We start from the raw sequence: 22,569 nt of genomic DNA, 5'->3' as shown, positions 1-22,569 counted from the left end.
CAACTGACATGGAGGCACAGAGCGCCAGGGCTGAGGACAGTTTCACCCATGTCACCCACTAGGGTGACCAGAGGGTGAAGAAAGGGCAGGCTGAGGAGCCGTCTGGTGGGCAAGTCAGGGTGCAGGCTGCATGGGCTCGGAGGAACCCCACACGAAAGGGCCAGTCTTCCCACCTTCTCAGGGGACAAGCTCCTGGATGGGAAAGAAGAAACAAGGAAAATTTCAGTCCCAGCTAACAGATACACGCCATTGAAAGAGAACTGGTTAGCCCTCGCCCGGGGGCCCCGTTGGTCGGAGCGTCACCCCGTACCCCTAAAGGTTGCAGGTTCGATCCCCGGCGGGGCACGTGCAGGAGGCAGACTATTGATGCTTCTCTCTGACATGGATGCTTCTCTCTCCTCTCTATACAAAAATCAATGAAAAAAAAATGACAACAAACATATCCTCAGATGAGGATTTTAAAAAACAAAGAGAGAACTGGTTGAAGGTATTTACTCTTATTATAGAACATTTGGTACTTCAGATATACTTTAACTTGAAATGGAGGCGTGTAGAAATCCGAACTTGTAAAGAAGCCAAGGATGTTAGCGCTCTGACAAAAGCAGCGGATTTTGTGGAAGCCTTCCTCTCGGGTTTCAGGCGGAGGGCACGCTTGCCTTCATTGGGTTGGGTGACATTTTCCTAAAGTTCTTTGAAATTACAGATGTAAAGCCCCTACAGGGAGATCACCTGTCAAGAGCAATAGCAAGAATCACTGGCAAAGAAAGAAAAACCAAATCCACCATAGAGAATGTGTCACGGCCGAGGATAGTTTTAGCTGATGTGAAAGTTCACATCCCTGGCTCTTTCCAAAACACCAGGATGGCAAGAACTGCCCTTTGCAACCTCCTCCTGGGAAATCCTCCAGCAAACTTTATGGCAATATTTGAGCTGTGGCCAGCAGAGCAGCAGATGCATTTTGATTTCACATCAGGAGCTTTTTTTCTTGTCTTTGGACTCCAGAGAAAAAGACCTTACTCTCTACAAGTGGTCACAAGAAAACATGTGAAGAATTTTTCAGTCACTTTAAGCCTCAGTTCCTTCTTCAGTTCTCAGCCAGAAGCATAAATAGAAATGCTTGACAGTAGTCATTCAACAGCTTTGAGGATAATTTAAGCACCCAAATTTAGTAGCATTATTATACTTAAACATTAATTATAATTTATCTTTTTTTATCATTTTAAATTACATTTAGCAGATTTGCATAGTTTCCAGTTCTTTCATTTGGAGAGAAAATCCTTATTTTTCTGTACAAATTTATAAGATTGTTACTTATAAATTTCTAAATATTTCTTCTGTATGAGTTGTAATTAAAGAATTATCTCAGAAAACCTCTCTGAATCACGATCCTTAATACTGGGTGGTGTCTGACTATTTCAGAATCAGACCATAAGCAGTAGTTTGGCTACACTGTGTGAATCAAAAAGACTAATCTTTGTATCTGTTTTGCCACTTATAAAATTAAAATTAAAGACCTATGTCACAAGGTTGACATTCAGAAAAACAAAACAAAACAAAACAAAAAACAGGTCGTATGCTCCTGCACTCAAATAGTAAGTCTTCATTACTAAATCAAAGTCAAGTTCCCTTGAAAATAAATATCCTCCCAAAGAAGATGCTTGGTCTTCCTGGAAAGAAACTTCTGGCAAGCCCACCAATTTATCATTTATACTCATCTTTCTAAATCTCTCTTTGACACAGCCAGGACACCACGTGCAAAAATAAGTGACATATATCGTTGAAATTTCAGGCCAGGTGGGAAGCAGACCAGTACCTGGTTTGGCCGTTTGGAAAAGAATTTCAATGTAGCTAGGTTTTCATGGTGACTCACATCACAGAGTTCTTATGGAAGTCCCTAAAGTCATTGCAAAGACCACCTTGGCCAGCAGCAAGGTCACTTGTGTAACCGGCCTACAGACTCTTGACTCTCCAGACGAGAGCTACACCTGTTTCCTCCTTTCCTCCTCTGTCTTCGCCCGCCAGGTGGCTCCGTTGATTGGAGCATCATTCTGTACACCAGAAAGGTTGAGGGTTCAGTTCCCAGTCAGGGCACATACCTAGATTTCGGGTTTGATCCCCAGTGGGGACACATAAGGGAGGCAATCGATCGTTTCTCTGTCACATCAATATCTCTCTTTCTCTCTCTCTCCCCCCCCCCAGCCCCTTCCTCTCTCTGTAAAGTCAATAAACATATCCTCACATAAAGACCCAAAAATAATAGTCAATAAATAAATAAACAAACAAACTACCCGAGATAGCTTATAAGCAACAGACATTTATTTATCTCAGTTCTGGAGACTGGAAGTCCAACGTTCAGATGGCAGCACGGTTGAGTTCCGGCGAGGCCCGGCTCTGGGTTGCAGACAGCTGGCTCCTCACTATGTGTGTTCACGGGGAAACAGGGAAAGCTGTGCTCTCAGGCCTTTTATAAGGGCACTAGTCCCATTCACGAGGGCTCTGCCCTCATGGCCTCATCTAATCCTAGTTACCTCCCAAAGGCCCCACCTCCTAATACCATCAAATGATAAGGGGATGAGTTCAACATTTGAATTTGGGGGGGACACAAACATTTGGTCCATAACACCCCCTTTTCCCCCTCCTCCTTGGCCTCTAATTATTTAAGGTAGAATGTATGTGGTAGCTTAAAAATCACTTTCTGATCCATTTATTCATCCAAAAAAATTTTAGGGAGGGCCTATTATGTGCCAAGCCCTGGTTCTAGGTTGCTGGTAAAATATCAGAAAAGAAAGTGAATGAGTTCATTGAGTTGATGTTTTAAAGGCAAGAAGGGGAGGACTGGGGGCTGAGGCAAAGGGAGGGACAGCAGGTGTATCATAGACAATACAAAAATAAATAATCATGCGCCATGGTCAGAAGAATCCAGGTTTATCTGACAGAGAGCAAATGAGGAAGGACCATATCATAGTTCTGTCTGTAGTCGTAGCAGAATCTAACTTCAAAACTGAAAATGTCAGCATGCCAGAGTTAGTCAATTATTTGCATCATTCTACCCTTGGCAACCTTGGGTGGTTTGATTCGTATGACGCTGCAATATCAGGAACAGTTATTTATTTTTAACTCTACTTAACTGGCCACTGCCATGACATCACGTTGAAAGTAGGGTATATGGAGCAGTGCAGTGGGTTAGAAGGGGCACAAGCTTCAAAGTCGGGGAGATGAGGGCTCCAACCCTGATTGGTATCATGCTGGCCCTGTGCCCTTAGCAAGTCACTTGACCTCGTGAAACCTCATCTCACCATCTGCAGTGTGAGAATAGTAACATTTACCTCAAAGTTTTGCTATGCATATCAACATGTTAATAGAATTAAGTAATATATCTTTACTTGGCCTGATTAAGGTGTCATTAACTATAAATTTGGAACCATTTTACAGTTTTCCCAAATAATATCTATCAAATATCCCCTTTTGACCTCCATTTCACCTAAGTAGAGCTCCTTAAGGATCTCTCAGCCCACCTTTATAATATTTCTTCAGTTTTGGTTAAGGTTATCTCATATCTTACTCACATTTTTCTATTTTCCCCAAACGCAGGACATACTACTAACTGGAAGTGTTGGGGGTGGGGAGGAAGGGTGTGGTCTCCAGAGACAGCACCCTACATCTAGGCTTCAGTGGCAGTGAGAGGAAGCAGGGAGACAGCGGCTCACTTGAGTGACCACAACGCCTGGTGGCAAATCCTCTGTTCTCTTTCTCTTAGTTATTGCTATTTTTCTGTTGGACCCTGACTGCTTGTCAGTTCCACCTTTGAAAGAGATATCAAGTGCTTTGTAGGGTCTTAGGAGGGCACTTTGGGTCTCTCTCCACATGGTCCCTTGGCTGAGAGACCAGGCTAAAGTCAAGTCCAATCCTTCCCACCTCAACATCAATCACACTTGAGGTTTCCTCACCTAGAAGGGTACTTCCAGCACTGCCTAGGTTATAGCCACAATTAGTGGTGTTTTCCCAACACATAGGAAACTGGAACATCCTTCCTAAACATAGGGAATAGAACTGAACCTCTGTCACTCCACTCACAGATGTTATCTTTCTCCTGCTTCTTTATCCAGGCCCAGAGCTACCAGGTAGTATGCTGGCTCAATGGTTCAGCAGGTTTCAGGAAGGAGAAAGACATCAATTGTAGATCTCATAGAGAGGGAAGAACTCAGGCATTCACTGATAACACCCACTCAAATACCAATTTCAAAGTCTCCCAAGGCATCCCATTAAGATTAATGCCAAAATCCTTGTCAGAAGGCTCTTCCAATCACTGCACAATTTGACCCTGATCACCACTTCAGCTGCAGCTCATGCCACCTCCACCCCCTAGCTACCTGTATCCCTGCCCCACCACCCTCTTTAAGCTCATCCAACAAGCCACGCTACTCCTCACTTCCATGTAAAGACAGACAAAGAGCACTCATGACAGAACTCTGAGAAATGGCAATATTTGGTAATGGGTTAAAGACGGAGAGAATGGCAAAAGAAACAAGGAAAAATATCCAGCAAAGTAAGAAGAAAACCAGAAAATTTGATATGGCAGAAGCCAAATAAAGAGAGTATTTATAGTGGTCAACTGTAGTAAATGTTACTTAAATGAAGCCCAATAGTGGGTCTTTGAATCTTACCGGCTGGAGGAGACTGGTGATCTTGAAGTAAATGTTTTAGTAGAGTAGTGAGGACAGAAACTAGATTGGGGACCATAAAGGGGAGAGGGAGATGAAGAACTGGATGAGCTTTAAGATAATTACAGTTTACAGTAGGAACAATATTTATTAGCCCTTAAATTATTTTAACTTAAAATAGACTTACTCTTTGCCAGGCATTCTACTAAGCATTCTGCAAGCATTTTCTCATTAAATCTGCACAGTAACACTATCAGGCAAGAAATGTACTAAGTAAATTGCCAAAGACACAGCTAGTAAACTGTGGTTGACTGAATAACGGCCCCCAAGTAATATATCAAAGTCCTAATCCCTGGAACCTGTAATATTATCCTACATGGCAAAAGGGACTTTGCAGATGGAAGAGTCTTTAGATGGGGATATTAATGTGGGTTATCTGATGAGCCCTAAATGTGATCAGAAGAGAGGAGACAGTGTCATAACCTCAGCAAAAAGAGAGATTTGAAGATGCTACACTGCTGGCTTTGAAGGAGAGGCCCTTGAGCCAAAGAATGCAAGGAATGCAGCTCTAAAACCAGAAAAAAAGGGGCATGGAAACATTCTCCAAGGGCTTTGGAGGGAGCACAGCCCTGAAATTAAGAATCTCAGTTTCAGCCCAGGAGCTGACCTCCAGGCCTGTAAGAGCATGTTGTTTGAAGCCACCAGGTTTGCAGTAATTTGTTACAGAGGCCATAGGGAACTAATATGGGTATGATCATGATTCTTTCTCTAGTATAATTCTACAACAAACAGAAGTATCACACATACGGAAAACAAACAGAAGGCAGAAAGGGAAAGAAAGGAAGAGAAGAGCAAATAGATACTCCCTCTGAAGTCTCTAGATTTAGAAGACATTAGCAGAGAAACATTTGGAGTCCATATATAGATTCTGAATAGCCATAGTAGGGTGATTTTCCTAATTTGCTAATAAATAGTCCTTATATTATAGAGCTGAAAAGTGCATTATAAAGGAGAATTAAGACTTAGTAAGGATAAAGGGGAAGGCGCATCAGTGGGAGAAATGTTTTTAATTCAGTCTCTCCGTTTAAAAAAACATAAAAGGAAATAGCAACCAAATAACACAACATATGGAATGCCTGTTTTTCAATGAAAATGCCAGGTAAAGAGGTCTTTATATTTAAATCTGCGCAGACAGCATCATCCTCCCCTTCTGAAGATTGTTCCCCCTGCGTGGGCAGGGCAGGCTGACTGCACCCAGTTTGCCACACGAAAGCAGGAGTAACAGCAACACCTAGTGGCGTGTGGTGATATAGGACAGTGAAACAAGAAATGCTCCGCGAACGCTGAGAGGAAAACCCTGGAAGGATGCTGCGACATTTAAAGTTTCCTGATTTATATGGCAACAAAGTTGTGTTCTAACAGAGTCAGTGAGTCCTCTCTCCCAGCAGGTGATATTGTTCTGGGTCTACATTTGGGACATTGAAAAGTCACTTAGTATTCACTGCTGGGGAATGGGGAAGCCTGTAGTCCAATCACACCACCTTGGTCTTAAAACTGGAAATGTTGGAACTTTTTTAAAAAAAAGCAGTATTAGTATAGCTCCAAGAGGTTATGCTTCTCAGATAAGAGAAAGGCAGCTCAGTATACTCCTGAATGCCAAGCTGAAAATTTATCCAAAGATATTAAATGTCACTTTCTTGCTTTCATTTTAGACTTTTTTCTCCTGTGGACAGAAGCCAGCTACCTCAGGGCACTCTCTAGCAGCTGAAACTCTGGCACTCGGCCCTTTGTGTTAGACCTACAAGCCACACCACTCTGTCCCTCTCTCCCTCAGGTGCCAGCCACAGCGTCCTTTTGTCTGGTCGCCAAGTCAATCATCTCTCTCGGCATCTGCCTTCTTCACCTCTTCCCTCCTCCTCCCTCTCCATGAAGAAATCTAATTCCAAGTTGGCAGGTAGAAGGTCAGAAATCTTTAAGAGGCACAGCCCCCACCGCCCACGCTCATGTCTTGCCTCCGCACATGCCGCCAGATGCCAACTTGCTCTCCTCCCTCCTCTGTCACATCCTGTATCTCTGTGATGCCCAGGTTGTCACCTGAACCTTGCCCTCACATCTGTCCCCCCGCCACACATACGGGCTGTCTTTTGTTGGTAACATCCTGCCACGTCTGTCCCAGAAGCTCAGCGCATCTTGTCATCTGTCCTGGGATCAGCAGCCTCTTCAGAGCTACCGACTCTGGGGCTCGGCCTTGTCAGAGGTGTCTGGGGGCCTAGCGCTGGCCCAGAGCATCTGCGGAGAGGAGAGGTGACAATCTCCTGAATCCCCAACAATCGCACATTTGAAAGTGGGCCAAGTTAAAGCAAACAGCTGCAGGCTAGTGTGACAGATAGACAAAGGACAAAGTCACGCCCAAGCTAAACAGAGGACAGTTTTATTTCTTTATTCATTTCGAAATGACATATTCAGGGCTACTTTAAAATGACATTTTGGGGGGAAATTAAATACCTTGCTTGATTTTTTTCTCACTATGAAAGAATTTTTAAACACATTTACTAAAGAAGATTGGATATAGGGTGTTGGACACACAGATCTTGTAACATAGAAACCCACACCTGAAACCTATACGATCATATTAACCAATGTCACCCCCAACGAATTTAATAAAACAAAAAACACATATAGTAGGGTTTGCAACCTCTTTTGGTTTTAAAGGGGGGGGTCATTTCAATGTTTAATTTTAAAACTACAAATTGCACAGAAATTATATTCTAAAAACAACAGAATTTTCATCGCACTTGTTTCTAATCGCTTATAACCACTGTGCGATCTCTATCAATTGTCCTCCAAAAGAACAAAGTCAGAGCTCCTTGAAAAGGGAGAAAATTAAAGCATTAAAAACTAAAAAAGAGATAAAAAGGGAATTATTGTCTGTGATAAAAATATCCATTCAGTAGAAGCTTTAAAAATGACTCCAAATCTGTGAAACTAGGGAAATGTTTACTTGTAGCAACCCAGAAAAGATGGATCAATCACTAATTAGTAAGAAAAAGTGCAGTTGCGAAAAAGTGTGCTTTAGAGATATTACTACCTCAGTGTTGCTCTGATACAAATGTGACACACTGTTAAGGCTCTTGACAAAACCACTTAAACTGGGGTGTTATATGGATGTCATTCAGCTCCATCCCATTCTTTAATATATGATGAAACAGAAGTCCAAAGATTAAGTTGTGTTTTTGTCTAGTAGCAAAGTAGGAACCAGAACCTAACTTTTTTTATTTCCGATCCAGTGTTAGGTATATATATCTATGTAGCACTTTTAAATACTAAAAGAATGTGACTGTATTAAATAGATGATGTTATGGACTGAATTGTCTCCCCAGATCCACATGTTGAAGCCCTAAGCCCCAACATAATGGTGTTTGGATATAGAGCCTTGGAAGTAATGAGTTTCTGATGAGATCGTGAGGGTGGGGCCCCCACCATAGGATTATACTAAGAGGAAGAGAGACCAGAGCACTCTCTCTCCACCACGTGAGCACAGCAAGAAAGCAGCCAGGAAACTGACCCTTGCCAAGAACCCAATCTGCCAGCACCTCGATCTTGGTCTTCCCAGCTGCCAGGCTGTGCCTGTTGTTCAAAGGCCTCAGTCAGGTGTTTTGTTGTGGCAGCCTGAGCTGTGACAGATGAGTTCTGCCTTACACACTTTTCCATTTCTGAAATAAATGCAGCTGTAATCATGAAATCCTGACTATGCCTACTAAATCAACTACATCACCTGATCTACAAAGACTAGGCATGTGATTGGGAGATAAAGAAAAATCAGCCCTTTAAAAGCAAGTGCTCCAAAAGGGGTGATGGCATCAGACAACATTCTTTTCCCTGAGTGTGTAGAAGGAAAAACAAAATAACATAGAAGCAGGCTAAGATAAAGAGTGGAGGTCTGGAAAGAGAGGCAATTACTAAGAGGTTCAGACTTGCATATGCGGAGGGCCCCGTGATTGTGTTTGGAACTTGCTTTGTCCTATGTTTTATTTGTGTTGATAAGAAGGAATTCTGACTGAAAGGACAGGAAGCCAGGATGTCATTCAGGGACTAGTGCAAAAAAGGAAGGTGTGCAGAATGAAGGTTCGCAAATGAAGAGAACAACAGGAGATTTCTCCTTCTGTTTTCTACAGAGCGAGTGTTAGATTGGTGGCCAGTACCCCCCTGTGGCGGCAGCTCTCAAAGACAATTTTCATTATTCTTTTAAAAGTGGTGCATGAAAATAATTCCCTGACCTCCAACAAAGAATTCATCGAAAGTGGTTACAGAAGAAACCACCATAGTCCGACATTCCTGAGCTGAAATCCATCATTTCTTGGTTATGTGACCTGAAGCAGGGCCCTTAATCTCATTGAAACTCAGTTTCAGCCTTTAATTTGGAAATAATACATGTCCACGGTCTCTTGCATGATATCCTTGGAAATAGATTTCAGAATTATTTTATCATGTAGAGTAATGTAGTGCATAAGCTGAATTTTACATAACACCCGTAATGTCGGGGACAGCACTTAGTAAGCAAACCTATTGATATTCCTTTAGAAAAATGTTTCAAGAAGCCACTGAAAAAGTATAAAATTATTAATAATTTTATGGCAGTTCAAGTCAGGTGTTGTCACCAAAATTATAAAAAGATTTTAAAAGAACTTTCCCATTCAGAACTTTCTGGATTTTGGAATTTTAGATGTGGATGGGTGACCCATAAATATATTCATCCTAGAGTAGTCAGGAGGAATAAAAGACATATGGAGGCTAGAAACTCGTATAAGACTATATGGGCGGATTATAAATAAAAATCCCAGGGAATCCAAGTACCAGCAAAGAAACTCTTTACTGAGCATTAACTCCCTCACCTCAGATAACCAGCATCCTGTTGCCAAGTGCCCTGGGAGGCACACTGAAGGTATATGGATACTCTGTGTGTTTTTTCCATTCAGTATTCCCTTAGTCAGATTCAAGATCTCTAAGCCCTATGTGAGCCAGTTTTTCCACAGCTTGGGGAAGGAAGGTATACGTAACAGTGCTTTCTTTTTTAAATATTTTTTAAATGTTTTTATTGATTTGAGAGAGAGAGGAAGGGAGAGGGAGAGAGAGAAACATTGATGAGAGAGAAACATCACCAATCGGTTGCTCCCTGCTGGGGATCGAGCCTGCAACCCGGACATGTGCCCTGACCAGAAATCGAACCGGGGACCTCCCCGTGCATGGGTCGACACTCAACCACTGGTCAACACCTGCCGAGCAACAGTATTTTCCTTTTTTAACCCTCCACCTGCCCTCTTTTATCTCACTCCTCCCTCTGCAGGCTCCCAGAGAACAGAGGAGAATTCGTACGTTGCTTTGTAGTTTTCAAAGCATGTTGCCTACGCTGACTCCTTTCATCATCACACCAACCAGTGAGGGACAAGTCTTAGCCTACTGTTTGCAGTTAGTACCAGGATCCAGAGTCCACACTTTCTGTGTCCTTTCCAGGTGGATGACATTGTCCCGGGAAGCTCTCTGCCTCCTGCCAGGCCCCTGGTCCAGGAAAACCTGTCTCTTCTTAGATCAAAGATCATGTCCTCCTTTCCGAGCACCTCAGGAGTTTCCTGTTTCTAATCTGAAGAATGCTCTGATCCTGCTCGTGACTCATTCACAAACATCCCCCTCACATCCCCTCTTCTATCCCCCTAGAGATCTACCTTTCCCGAATTCTATTACTGCTGGTTTTACAATAGAAAATTGCTTTACAATTTCAGCAGCAATGGCAGCCCTTCAGCTACCACAGTGAGCAAAGATTTGTTCTTTCACTGCTCCTCTGCAGCTTTACAGCTCCTCTGTATCCTGTCATGGATACAGACAGGTATTATGTCTGTCATTTACATACCCCAAATCAGTGCATGGAGATGTAGCTTGATTTAAATCTAAATTCCAATTTTTAAAGCCTTAGTGACACCCACTGAGACAAGGGTTTGGGAGAAAGAACAATTCCCATGAAAAGGCAATCACCTACACAAATATCGTATGACTCAGACATCGTATTTCTTAAACATCTTCTTTAAAAGACTATAGTAGGTCAGGACCATAGTAATCATTTCAAATATTCCGGTTACTAATAGCAGGGCTATTCCAGCTGCTATCACTTTTATTTAAATTCAGAGTTGAGTGTACATATGTATGTGTATTGCTGTGTATTTGCACATATGCACATAGACCTGTTCTTAAGATGTCCTTAAAAAGCATTAAAATATAGTTTATCCCTATGTTGTTGGAAAGAGTATTTTTCCAATGTAACAGAGTTATCCAAGTAGCTCTTACAAGAAAAAATATTTTTTTATTATTGCTGTTGTTGTTATTGGCGATTTAACCACATATTTATTACTTCACAGGCCATCATTCTGACCTGATACCAAACTGCACCTGTGGTACATGTGGTGCACATAGATTCTTTCCCCCCCATTATGTAACGGGGACTGTATGGCTACTGGGCCTCAAAACACCAGGTGGCGAACACTTGGAGAATTTAAGATGCTGTTACCATGGGGACAAGATGCTGTTCCTTCTCAATGCAATCAACACTCTTCCTCTTTCAGAAAAACTATTTCCACTGGAAAATAAATGAACTTAAAAACTGAAGCTTTCAATTTAAAAAAAAAAAAAAATGACTATTTTCTCAAAGCTCTATATTTAATAGTGACAGAAGAGATGGGCAGGCAAAGAAGAAATACTTAGGAAGACCTGTTTTCAAAACACACCTCTGGCTTTTCATTTCTTCACTGGCTGGTACTAAGTGACGAAACAAACTTCAGATATCTCAGGGCGCTGCCTAGATGTTTGTCCTCTGTGGTAGATCACTAGCTGCCATAAACCTTTTCTTCTCCTTTCCTATATCAGCTTGCACTTGGCTTTGCAGCTCTTGCCATGGAAAGTTAGAATAGATTTCCTCACTCCTTGAATATGGGCTTATGTTGTGCTTGTCTTGCCAAAAGAATGTGACAGAACTGAGGACGTACCAGTTTGTTCCAGGCCTTGAGATCAAGTGCCCTGCACTCTTGCACTCCCCTGGGGTATCGCCCACCATCCGTGTGAACAAGCCTGGGCTGACCTCCTGGAAGATGAGAGACACTTGGCTCAATTGTCTCCACTGTCACCCCATCTATAGCCTAGGTGACAGCAGGCTGACTGCAGACATGTGACTAAGCCCAGTGAGACTGGAAGACCACTAATTCACAGAATCATGGACTAATTAAACTGCAGTGTCTTAAGCCACTAAATTTTGGAGAGGTTTAATGTAACAAAAGCAACTATATCCTATATTCTTCTTTGATCATTCAATTAGTTTTAAAGGACAGATTTGTAAATAGCCAGCTGAATTCTTTTTTTAAAGTCTTCTCCCAAGGATATGTTTTATTGATTTCAGAGAAAGAGAGAGAGAGAGAGAAACATCAATCAGTTGCCTCCCATACACGGCCTGACCAGGGATTAAACTCAGCAACCCAGGTATGTGCCCAGACTGGAAATCAAACTGCAACCTTTTGGTGTACAAGACAACACTCCAACCAACACTCCAGCAAAGGCTGTAGCTGAATTCTTAAAACCAAAAATTAGGTTGGGGTGACATGAATGCCTATTGAAAACCCCAAGCAGGTACACACACATAAATAAATTCATTGCTCTTACCCAAAGCAAACGGTTTCTTTTCCTATATGAATTCAGATTATTTTTAATCTAACTCTCAGATTCTGTAGCATGAGAAAGAGAAAACTTAACCCAGATGAACAATCTTTATCTCTCAATTGCATATTTATTGAGTGATCACCCTTGCTCTCCCAAAATAAGTGTATTGCTATGAATTCTGTGGAGAACACACACAAAATAAAAGAGCAAATTCCATTAATGCATCTGTGGCATGCAAAGGAGATTACCCTATTTTATTTATCTGGTTAGGTGAAATTCCGCATAGTAGATAGCAAAGAGTTAATTTTAAAATATCTTGGATTTTAAAATGTTTATCTCTAATGCAGTTTTTCCTGGGGGAAAAAAAAAAATTTAATGTCGTCTCCTAAAGCATCTTTTCCCAACTATGTGTATTCTACTTTTCCCTCTCTTTTGCCCAGCCACAGGAGACACTGGGAGCCATGTCTTGAGATGGTGACCTCACAAGCTGGAGGAACCCAAATCACAATGTTACTATCATGGGGGAGAGCTGCCCTGAAGAGTCACCCAGCATCCGTTTGATGCTGTATAAGCAACAAATAAATCATTATTGTGAACACTCAGATTTCAGGGTTTGTAACCCAGCACAGAAAAGCCTATTGTAATGAAGTATTAGGGTGCCTGGGTATGCTGACAGGAATAATCCTGCAGAGAGGGGGAAGGGCGCTGATGCCGGAGAGAGAGGACAACTGCAGGTGCCATTTCCTCCTGTAAGTGATCCAGAGCGTAAGTAAGGAGTTGCTATGTTAAATGTAGGAATGAGTCTCATCCATGTTCACAGACAAGACACCAGAGTATGCGAGCACAGAAGCAGGGTGGCTGGTAGACTTGGTGAGGGAGGATCGGGGGTACTTTGCGGTTGCTTCTTTTTAAGCCCTGAAACAAGAGGCAGATCATTGAGAATGTCGAGGGGAGTGGAAGTATGAAGACCAAGAAGATGGTATAAAACAGTTTTGCAGAGAAAGGGAACATGAATGACTAGAGAAATGTTAAGAGTGAGACTCTCCCGAGTATGCTGTGTGGGCCTTGTTTTCCTTCAGCCATACTCAGGCTTTATCTAAGTAGAGAGAGGTGAGTCTAACCAGGACGGAAGTTTTGCCAGGCAGGCTTCCAACATATAATAGATAACAGATTGATGAGGGCCCGGAAAAACAAAGGTGTGTAGAAGGGCATAATTAAAGTATTGAGCCATGAAATGTGACCTGAATAAACATGTGAGAAAATGAGGATATTAGAGGGCTGTATTAGTCGACTTGGGCTGCCATAACAAAACACCACAGACAGGGTGGCTAAAACAACAGAAATTCATTTTTGCACAGTTCTGGAGGCTGGAAGCCCAAGATCAAGGTGCTCACAGAGTTGGTTTCTTCTAAGGTTTCTTTCCTTGATTTATACATGGCCGCCTTCTCCCTGTGTCTTCCTCTGGTCTTCCCTCTCTGGGTGTCCATGTCCTCTAAGAATTTCTTCTTCTCATAAGAACACCAGTGATATTGACTTAGGTTCTACCTTAATGGCCTCATTTTATCTTAATCATCTCTTTAAAGAATGATCTCCAACCACAGTCACATTCTGAGGTACTAGCGATTAAGACTTCAACATAAGAATTTGGGGGGTTACAATTCAGCCTATAGCAGGGGTTGAAGTGAAAAAATAGAAAGTGATGGACAGTAATTGAGATGCTAGAAATTGAAACCTTGGAGACGACTGCCTAAAGTATGATCAAGGTGTCAAAGGTGAGAAAAAAATAAAGCATTTGGGGATTAAGAAGTCAAGAACAAGGCACAGGATGAATTACCCTTGCAGATATTGAAGTCACGAAGATTGATGAAAGAAGCCATAAAGGAGGAAAAATACAGTAAATCAAAGTAGAGAAAGTGCTAAAAGCTTCCACTAATTGGCAGGAGAGGGAGAGAGCGGGGAGGAAGTGACAAGAAGGATGACAGATGGCTGCAACAAGGAAGGGTACCAGATAGTGCAGTCAGATGGTACGTGCTTTAAGAAACTGAGATTTGTGGGGGAAGTGAGGAAAGCAAGGGAGAACCATATTCTAGAAGAAGAACCATGAGCAAAGTGTACACTATCTTGCTTACAAGTCCAGGAGTACACGGGGTGTAAGAGAAAGAAGAGCCACTGTGTAAGCGCCGCAGAGGAAATAGTGTCCTTCATAAAAGCCAGAATTTTTTTTCAGAACAGGGAGTTAAAGAGAAATTTAAGAGAAAAGATTGAAGATAGGGTATTTTTTAATAGATTGAGACTGCCTTTACTGGTGTTCACCAATGTCATTCCCCACCCCTTTCAGCCACATGGAAGACAGGACCTCTCAACTCCATTATAATTAGGCAGGGGCGTATGAGTATTTCTGGCAAAGACATGTGAGAAATGCCACATGCTGCTTCGAGACTGAAGCAGTGGAAAGCCCGTGTGCAGAGTTCTCCCATTTCACTCCCGCTCTACTGAGGTCACCAAGGAGGCTCCATTTCCAGGTGTTTTTGATAAAATCTTGTAGAGCCTTTGTCAGCTTCTTTTCTGGGTGACTACGAAGGGCAGACTCCTTGCCAACCAATGCTGAGCATAAATTGTGAGACATGAGCCTTTGCTTTGTAAGGACTGGTGATGCTTTGGGGCAGGGTGTGATTGATCTGTCACCACAATAAAACCTAGCACCTCCTAATTTCACACATACCATGAGTTCCTGGAGGTACAGTGGCAGAGCTTGGAGGCAGGGAAACTAGGACTCATCAGAGAATGCATAACACACTGGGTATGCTAGAATAAGGGCCTTGGTGGTTGAAGGTGAGTTTGGAAGCTTGGGCTTCTTGCAGTTACTAAAAAAAAAAAAAAAAAAAGGTGGGGGGGAAACAAGGATTCAGGGTTTTATGACATCTTAGGGAAAGAGATTATTAGGTGCAATTGTATCCTCTGTCAATGGGCCTCTCAGGCACTCTGTAGTGGGGAGACGATGAATGTGGTCAGGAGTGAGCTGAGTGAGTGCCCCCCCCCAATAAACTGCACTAGCAAAAGGGAGGTATTACTGGGATTATAATTTTTAAGGAGACTTTTATGGAACTAATGCTCCTTGAAACATGCAGTGATAAATGCAGGTCTAGAAGTATGTTGGATTAAGCTTCTGAGTGATTTCATATCCATCAGCCACAGGAGTTCCTGAAAATGAGAAAACATGGGAACGCCATAAAAGAGTTGTTTCATGTGTTGAGAAGATAATTTTCCTGGTAGGTGCTGTCACATGGTAGGTCTTTTCCCATCTTAAGAGTAGTTTCCTAAGCAAAAGGCAAGCTTCCATTTTACTTATAAATATAACTAGTAAAATGAGTGGGAGCAGCAGAGTACCTGAAACCAATTATCCAATGCCCAGGCTCCAGGGTGGGCAACATTCTATAGTAGAGGGCAAGCAAGTTCAGAGAATGTGAACAGAGTAGAATATCAGGCAACACAAAGAAAGGAAAAGCAGAGCACCCCAGAAAAGGAAACGGGTGATGATGACGCAGACAAGGCTAAGCTCCCAAAATGAAGCAGAAGCCACAGCATGAAACACACAGCGGCAGGAATGGAGCCATCACCTCCCTCAGTGCGTGGCTTAGGAGAGGAAGCACAGTACAACGCAAGAACGGGGTAAGAAGGGAGCCTGGAAAATCGGGAAATGGTAAAGCCATTGAGAAGCTGCAAGCCCTCCCAACTTCCACCCACTACACACACCACATTCAAAAGAAAAGTCAGGGGATAGCGGATTAAAAGAGGAATGTTGATGGGAACAGGAAAGTAATATGGCACAGCAAAAAGACTCAGGCTTTGGGGACAGGCCAGACTTTCTCTAAGCCTTGGTTTTGCCACTGACTAGTCAGATGACCTTAACCTCTGTGTTCCTCAATCTTCTTATCTATAGCTATGACAACTATATACATTGTCTAGAGTTATAGTGAGAATTTAATAAAACAGCAGCAAAAAGAGTTAGCAGAAATGTGTTCTACACAGAGAATGTTGCACTGAAAAATAATCTTCAATCCAAGAAAGCAAGACTGAAATGTTGAAGTATCCTCGGATGGCTACGGAATTTTTGCCAGCTCTCAATATGAGAAAAGATTATTGGTCTAACTTAAACTCAACCTTGTGTATTTTATGCTTCATTCAACTCTACAGTAAGTTCAGTTAAAAATTCATTTACAGGATAAATATTCTCTTTTGCTGCAAGTCTAAGAACACTGAAATGATATTGACAAATGTATACAGGATACCTAAATTCCAGTGGACCAGTGTAAAAAAACAATACCTGATTATGCCAGTCTACTTCCCTACATACTAGCAATCTTGAACATGTGTCTTTAGGAGGCTCTTTACATAATTGATGACCCCCCTTCAAAAAAAAAGTGCCATTACTGGTCTAGACGAGACCAGGAGTAAAGAGGGAGGACCACCTGTTCAGATAGGGCTATCATGAGACTTTTCATTAAGCCTTTGCTTTTCCAGGATGAATAAACCCAGGCAATGAGCTCTTGGAGGGAAGGGCCGATGTCCACTCCTCTGAGTAGCCGACCCCTAGGACCCACTATAAGACCTAACACCTAAAGATGTGGTAACTGCTGGTTGATTGAATTTTTTAAAAGCGGATAATAGTTTGTGGATTATGCATATTCCTCCAAGTTATGCTAACCCTTTTACAAAGACCAAGAAGGTCCCTTTCCACTTTTTGGTTCAAAAACACTTATGGAGAACTTGCTGTATCCCAGGCCACACAGTAAGGCCTGAGGATACAAAGGTGAGATGACATTGTATTAGTCTGCAAGGGCTGCCACATGGAGTCCCACAGGCTGGGTGGCTTCAACAACAAAAACTTATTTTCTCACAGTTCCGGAGGCCAGATATCCAAGACCAAGGTGTCTTCAGGATCTAAGGGCATGAGGGGAGGATCTGTTCCACGCCTCTCTCTTTCGCTTCTCTCGGTGTCTTCACATGATCTTTCCTGTGTGTGTGTGTGTGTGTGTGTCCAGATTTCCTCTTCTAATGGATTAAAGCCCACCCTAATGACCTGATTTTAACCTAATTCCCTCTGTAAAGACCCTACATTATCTCCAAATATGGTCACATTCTGCACATTAGGACTTTAAGAGGAGAATTTTGGTAGGGACACAATTCAGCCCACAATGAACATATTTCCTACTTCAGAATACTCATATTTGATTGTTCACTCAGATGCCCCCCATGAAGGCCTAGGAAGGTGAAAACAGTGTTGCTATCCAGTACCTGCCTGAGTCCTACTTCTCAGCTCACCTCTTTTATATTTAAACTACATTCACAGTAAATTTTTTGTTAAGAGAATTCTCAGCTCTGCTAACTAGCCCCTCTAGAGAGAATTAGAGAGAAACTATATTTTCAAAATCCTTGTGGGACTAAAAATCATTGTGGCTACAGTTTGTCAAAAGATATGCATTCAGGTGGGAGATAAAATAGTAGTGAAGTAACTACATAGGTTCATTCCAGAAAAAGCAGAATGCTTAGCTGTATGCCATCTGCAATTGTTTCACCTGTATAATTCTCACAGTGTGAATTTATTCATCACAGGACTGGCCTCTGTTCTTTGCTTCCAATCTAGACTGGGTCCCCATAGCCCAGAAAGTTCACATATACAAGCAAATTTTCTGCTTAAATAATAAGGCTATAAGCCAAAGGAATAACCATTTTAAAGCAAACTACTGTTAGTCTGCTAATTCAATGAATATTTACACAGTGTTATTAAGTACAATTTAGCTACCAAAAACTATTCCATTCATATATAGTATTCCATTTTAGCCAAACTCATAAAGTTTACTCACTTGCTGCAGATCAGTTGCTTGTAAACTTTGAAGTCAATTTCTGTTTCTGCATGAGCAATGCCAAAAAAGTAGAAAACCTAGAATCTGAGGAAGTCAGCTCACTCTTTCCTTTCACTTGCATAAATACAAACATTAAAGAGAAACTTAAGTTCTATTTCTTTTACAATTACAAAGGATAACAGAGCCTTTTTAATTTTTGTCCATGAAACCTAAAGTTTGAACTGCTCTCCTAGACATATGGTGTATTTAGCCAGTTGTAGATTATATTCTATGGTCATCTTGTTATATTCAACATGTCATATGGGAAAATCCAAATTTACCAACTTTCCTTCTCACCACCGGATTCATATCCTTCTCTTAAATCTTCTATCTGGGTTAAGAGCATCAAGATCTTCCAAAGTTGACCAAAAGAGATATCTTGGAACCATTTTCTTTTCTCTACTTTCCATATCTACTCAGTCTCCAAGTTCATGTGATATTACCACATTCTTTCAGCTTCTTGGGCTTGCTATCATATGCCAGGCACTGAGCTAAGCATTGGGGAAATAAAGACACATAACAAATTGTGCTTTCTATCAAAAAGCTAATAATGTAGTTGGGAAAGAAAGTTAATTATCAAGTACAGTAATAGGGGCCATAATAGAACTACATTCTGGGTGTTTGGGGAGCTCAGAAGCAATTTTCTTGAAGGGAGTTTTAGAGAACAAAAGAATTAAATAAGGTGCAGGTTGGGGCAGAGGAAGGAAGCAGGCAGCAGTGTGGAGTGTGTACTTGACAAACGTGAAAATGCACACACAGGAAGCTGGGTGATGTTACTGGGGAACTACCAACTTCCTGGAAGGGTAGAGCAGAGTCTGTGGTGGATTGGTGGGAGATAAAATTGCACAACAAAGCACAGAACAGATCTTAGAGTATTTTGTGTTTTAAGTTATGGGTGATCCATTGAAGTTTTTTAAGTAGTGACATGATTAGATTTCTTTCCCAGGTAGCCTATTCTTTCTGCAAAATGTTAAATTGATTGTGTAAATGCAGATATGCTGAGGAAAGAAATCAGATAAAAACTATTAAGTAAATATGGAAGAGAAAGAGAGAAAATGTTCTTAAACTGCTGTTTCCATTCTCCCCAACATCAGCTGGAACAGTGAAATAGTGTAAAAAGTTTTTAAAAAATCAGAATATCAATGCATAAAATTGGATGTGCAATGGCTATTCCAATCAGGAAATTATGTTGGTTACCATAATAGCCACAGAGAAACCATACTGAACAACACTGGTAGCATAGCATAATTCCTAAGATACAGGCTTTGGTATAAATCACATCTTAGTCTAAATTTTTAGGTGTAGCCTGGCCGAGAGTGGCTCAGCGGTTGAGCGTCAATCTGGGATCCAGGCGATCGGGGTTCGATTCCCGGTTAGGGCACATGCCCTGGTTGTGGGCTCGATCAATGACTCTCTCATCATTGATGTTTCTATCTCTCTCTCTCCCTCTCTTTTCCTCTCTCTGAAATCAATAAAGATATATTTTTTAAAATAATAATAAATAAATAAATAAATAAATAAATAAATAAATAAATAAATTTTTAGGTGTAAACTTAAATAGGTTCCAGAACCTCACTAAACCAGCAAAAGAGAGTAATAATCATGTCAACCTCTTAGAATGATTGTGAGGAATAAATGGATTAATACATATTAGCACACCACCAGACAGGCAGTGAGTAACCAGTAAAGAGCAGCTATCTATATACCAGTAGAGAATTGTTTGCTTCTACAATAAACCTGCAGTGAACTGACGAGGAGAGTCCTGGACTGGGGCATCTGGGTCTATTTTTTATTAGTTATTTAACTTCACATAAGCTACTTAATATCTCTGACTTTTTAGTCCCTCTGATTAATGGAGACAACATTCTTGTTCTATTTATGTAATAAGGTAATTTTTTATATGAAATAATGCATGTGAAAGTAGCTTGAAGAGTCTAAAGTCATGAATACATATAAGAAATTAAGGTCTGACCTTGGGACGGTTCACTTTGGGCAGCTGCGGCCACATGGAGATAATGATGAGCTGCAGCCCAGACGCTGAGCCAAAGGGCGGTGGACCCAGATGACAGGCCTGGACTCCAGCCCCAGGACTGCCACCGGCCTGGGACTCAGAGCCAGTCACTCAGCTGCTTGGAGCCTCCATTTCCTCATCAGCAATACACCCCCTAAGCCACCTTAGTGCAACTCCAACAGTCTGCTTGCCTTCTTCATTAAGACAACTTAAAATGTTCAGTAGCCAACATTCTCCTCCAGGCCAACCCACTGCACTGAAATGAAGCAAAGATGGGATTTACCACGGGTCAAGAATCTTTTAACCCAGAGTCAAGGCAATCTCACACGATTTAATTTTTCACACGCTTTAATCTGTGATGACATTCAGAAACGAGCAGATTACATACAATTAGCTCACCAGAACACAGCTATCAGGCTTCCACCTGAAATGGATTTACACAGCATCTTTTGGCTGAAAGAGGGGACCTGTGGAAAGAGTCTGATCTGAACCAGAGAAAAAGTAGCTGGTAATAAAACTCAGCAAAGGAAAATAAACATAGGACTTACTCTCTATTTCTATTTCTTAGTATTTTTCAAACAAATATAAAATAGTTATTTGCTATTATTCCCTGCCATTCAAGTTTCATCTCCCTGCAATATAACAAGTTTTTCCATAAGCAATATAATCATAAAGGTTAAAAAGAGAAAGGCTAAGGGTAGATGATGTTATGAGAAAATTATTTTTCTGGATGAATCAGTAGACACTGAACTTTCCCATTATGTTCTGAAGTTCAAGAGCCTGAACTATAAACCCAGTGGAAAACTGCATAGGATTTTATCGCTATTGATATTGAGGTTTATTTTTGAGTTCTTTCTCCCAGTGAAAATCATTGTCCCCAAAAGAACAAATGGAAAAACAGTTCATTTAAAATAGAATTCCTCAATCTTAGCTCTATTGCATTTGAACCAAATAAATCTTTGTTGTGAAGGGCTGTCCTGTGTCTTGTAGGATATTTGGCAGCGTTCCTGGCCTCTACCCAGGAGATGCCAGGAGTACTCACCCACCCCAGTCATGACAATCAATGTTTACAGACATTGCCAACTGTCCCCCGGGGAGTCAAAAATCACTTCCATTTGTGAACCACTAGTTTAAAGGAAGCCCAAAAATAATAGCCCAGTTCCAAATCTGTAACAGCCCACCTATGATTATCACATTGAGAACATCCTTTGTCAGTGATAATATGAAACAGGACAGTTATCAGTGAGGAAAGGAATTTTGTTTAACATGACTCCTCAGGAGGAAAGATCGAATGACAACTCACCAGGGCAATAGCCAAGAAACCACCCATTCCACAAATTCTCATTTCACACAACATTGGCTGGGATTCTCAGCACTCCATGGAAGATATGGAAAGAAGGCTTGGGTATAAAGGAGTGTGTGTGTGTGTGTGTGTGTGTGTGTGTGTGTGTGTGTGTATTAATCTCTATTTCCCATTTCAGTATATGGAATTTAGAGGACTTTTTTTTAATGGTCTCTTGTTATGTTTTCTCCTTATGTCTCTAACTTTCCCCCTCAAAAATACAATCTTCAAAGCTAAAATTTGTGATCAAAAAAATCCTGGAAGTAAACGTAGGAAACGGTTCGAACATTTGCCTCTAGAAAGGGTAGGCTAGGTAGTAGGTGGGATGGGTAGGAGGGGGTTTGCTAGATTGATTTTATTGTATTCTCTCCCATGCTTTCTGAACATTTATAACTTGCATGAATTTGTTTTCAAATTTAAAGAACTAGCTATCAAAATAAAGTTAAATTATGATCTCCCACCGATAGTATACAGGATAATGTGGTTTTAAATTAGAAGGCAGCTGCCAACATTGATTCCCCCTATAGAGAAAATAGCAATTATTTGGGTCTATGATTTGAAAGTCTTTAATATTCTTCCCGAATTACAGTATAGCTACCACTGCCTGTAGAATAAATCATGCAGAGAAATATCAGGTGAATTTGAGACTGTTGCATAAAATAGAACCCCTGGTCCCTAAATGGGTGAGGGAATTCTGAAGAGCTCATTGAGTAGCCCATTACTATTATGCATATCAGGATCAATAAAGCTCTGCAAAGTCTGGCTGTAAAGAAGCCTGTTTAGTTTCATTTAAATTGTTAATAGCCCATAGAGTTAAGGATCAACACACTTAGGAAGCACTAATGTGGGAAGATAAAGCCAGCTAAGATTTTTCAATAAATAAAAAGAACTGGATTGAAGAAAATGAAGTAACGTTAAGTAGATAGACATATATATATAGAGAGACAGAGAGATAAT

The 22,569-nt window shown here is 41.3% G+C and overlaps 1 pseudogene across 1 annotated transcript; it reads left to right on the top strand.

Annotated features, from left to right (window-relative positions):
* Window positions 1-8: 8 nt before the first annotated feature.
* Window positions 9-962, top strand: LOC308557591 (RNA-binding protein PNO1-like; annotated as a pseudogene). Its single transcript has 2 exons — window positions 9-263; window positions 472-962. The product of its transcript is annotated as an RNA-binding protein PNO1-like (transcript).
* The last annotated feature ends 21,607 nt before the right edge of the window (window positions 963-22,569 follow it).

Source organism: Miniopterus schreibersii (assembly GCF_964146895.1).
Source record: "Miniopterus schreibersii genome assembly, chromosome: 5".
Classification (NCBI taxonomy): domain Eukaryota; kingdom Metazoa; phylum Chordata; class Mammalia; order Chiroptera; family Miniopteridae; genus Miniopterus; species Miniopterus schreibersii.
Note: the sequence above shows the minus strand (reverse complement) of the source record. Positions and strands in the feature narration are given on the sequence as shown.